This window comes from Pinus tabuliformis, chromosome 3_1 (genome assembly GCF_031772625.1).
Source record: "Pinus tabuliformis cultivar Carrire ecotype Pingquan chromosome 3_1, CPIR1, whole genome shotgun sequence".
In the NCBI taxonomy this organism is placed as follows: domain Eukaryota; kingdom Viridiplantae; phylum Streptophyta; class Pinopsida; order Pinales; family Pinaceae; genus Pinus; species Pinus tabuliformis.
The window spans coordinates 765,333,134-765,335,639 of record NC_142301.1 but is presented as its reverse complement, the minus strand read 5'-3'; positions in this window follow the sequence as shown (position 1 = coordinate 765,335,639).

Genomic DNA, 2,506 nt, shown 5'->3' with positions numbered 1-2,506 from the left:
ATTAGATAGAGAATAAAGGTTTATACAACATTTTAATCTAGGTAAATCATTAGTTAGGTAGAAAATAACATTGACCCAACTATTTAATCTGGGTCAATAGGAGAAATAAGGGATAGGTTAGATAATTTTTCATTTTGCATAAAAGAAAATAAAAGTGGGCTTGCTAGTCTAAGTGCACCCTAGAGACAAAAATAAAAAATGCTAGTCTAGCTAAGGGTAGGTAGATTAAGGGGATTTGGAAAATATTTGTATATGAAAATTTTATTCTAAGTTTGAGGATATCATGAAAGGTCAGGATATGCATGATGGGATAAAGTATTTTGAAATGTTTCATTTTTCATCCTTTATCCCTAGTTCAAGGCAGAAAAATGCGCGATGGGATAAAAGTGTTTTATAAATTTCATTTTTTTCCTTATCCTAAGTTTGAAAAGAAATAACAAAGTGAAAGTGGACAAATTTTGTTTATCATTTATGATTAAAGATCAATGGATTTGAGAACCTTGGCATCTGATCCCTTGCTTCATCCATGGACCTCATCCTTTCCTGGCCCCCCCTTTGCATTCTTCCTTTACCGTCTAGGGGGGAGGCGGGTCCGAAAGGTTGTTTCTCCTCCCGGGTTGTACCCCTTACATGGCATATTGTGGTGATTTCACACACCCCTGGATGATACCATTTACCGCCCTCTACCCCCTCTGGAAACTGCCTTTCCCTTATCCATTCTATTGTGCCCCACCACTCTTCCTCCACCATTCTCTGCCTCTCACCTGTCATGACTGTTGGGCCAATTGAATGCATTCTCGGCGAAATAGCCATTCTTAATTTATTTCTTCCTGGGTAACTGTTGAGTAATGGTCTCGTGCCATTTCCAACAGGACTTTGTCGCAGTGTTTAAAAATCCCTCTGAGTTGCTCGTTCTCCCGCTTTTTCTCTTCTAACTGTTTTTGTTGTTCACAGTTACTGACAGAGTTCTACATCAGAACATTCTTGCATCTAGACTACAACATAAACTAACTTTCTTCCATTTTCACTTGAAAGTTCATTATTTTTCTAACCTCAGCAAGCCTCCTCTAAAAATTCATCCAATTCATAGATTATTTACATTCATGCCTCCTAAGATTAAAACCCAGGATAAGACCATTAACCCTTTAATTCCCCCTTCCACAGATTTGGATCATATACCATTAGCGGATAGAGATTACATGATCAATGACACTCGGTGTGACTGTCATTTTTTGGAACTATATGGCTAGCTAGAGGATAAGCACACAGATAAAACCGATGAGATTGGACTGTGGGAGTCAAACCTCCCCCATTATATTTTTCGCTTGACATTCGAAGCTCCAAAATTTACCAGAAGATGTCAAGCATCCTATGTCCCCGCCTAAAGAGACATAATTGTCCCTACAGGTGACATTATTCTCACCATTATAGCCAAATCCATTGACCGAATTATGTTGAACCCCACTGTAGAAAATGTTGCCCCTTTCTCCCTAGAAACTCCCAACCAGCTCTATCAGAAGCTCGACTTTGCCACTAGAGACAAAACTTTTGGGATTTTCTTACCAGAGAATGCCCAATTGCCTAAGAAGAATCCTCCATATCCTTCTTCCATTTTCTCTGTTCAGGCCAAGCAAATTATTTCCATCATTTCCTACATTTTAGGCTATCATTCTGATCGTTGGGTAGATAAGCCCATCTTAGGATTCCTCTTCATATTTTCCACAGACAAAAAACCCTCCACCATGTTCAAGTTCAGTCAATTCTTGGGTGATAATATTCATGAACAATTTATTAAGTTTCCTACAAAGCAAGCATTCAATTACACCTCTACTTTTATTTACATGTTCATCTATTATCAAGTAGACATGTTCAATTTTGCATTACAGAAGTTGGATGATGCAGGGAACCATGAACCAATGATCTTTTGCACCTCATTGGTCATGAAAGAATAGTAGGAATTCACCTACATGCAAATTATTGAAGACTTTGTTCATATAGCCATGAACATCCTCAATATTGCAGTACAACCCAGAATTAGTGAGGAAATCTAGAGAATTCTACATCTCTTAGACCAAGAAAAGACCGTTGATTGGTATCTATATCAAAACTACACAGAGATTAGAGTCTATGTATGTGAATCCCCCCTTACAAACTCCCCAAGTTCCTCCAAATGAGGATATTTTCACTAGAGTATATCAACCAGATGTTGAACTCAGATGACATTCAGTTTCTAATGGTCGAGAAGAAGGCACAATTCAAAATAAAAACATAGGTGGGCCCATTTGTGTGAAATACTAGGATAGCAGGAGAGGAGGCAGATAAAATATTGAAGGAGATGAAGTTCAGCTTGAGATTCACATGGTCTTATGACCCCTGTGGCATCATCTCAAAGTTCAAAATGGAAAAAAAGAACATTCCTTACATTCCCATTTCAAGGTGAGACATAGAGAAGTATGATAATCACTTGGAGTGGTCAGAAAATGCCTTGCAGGAAGCTAAAGAGAGA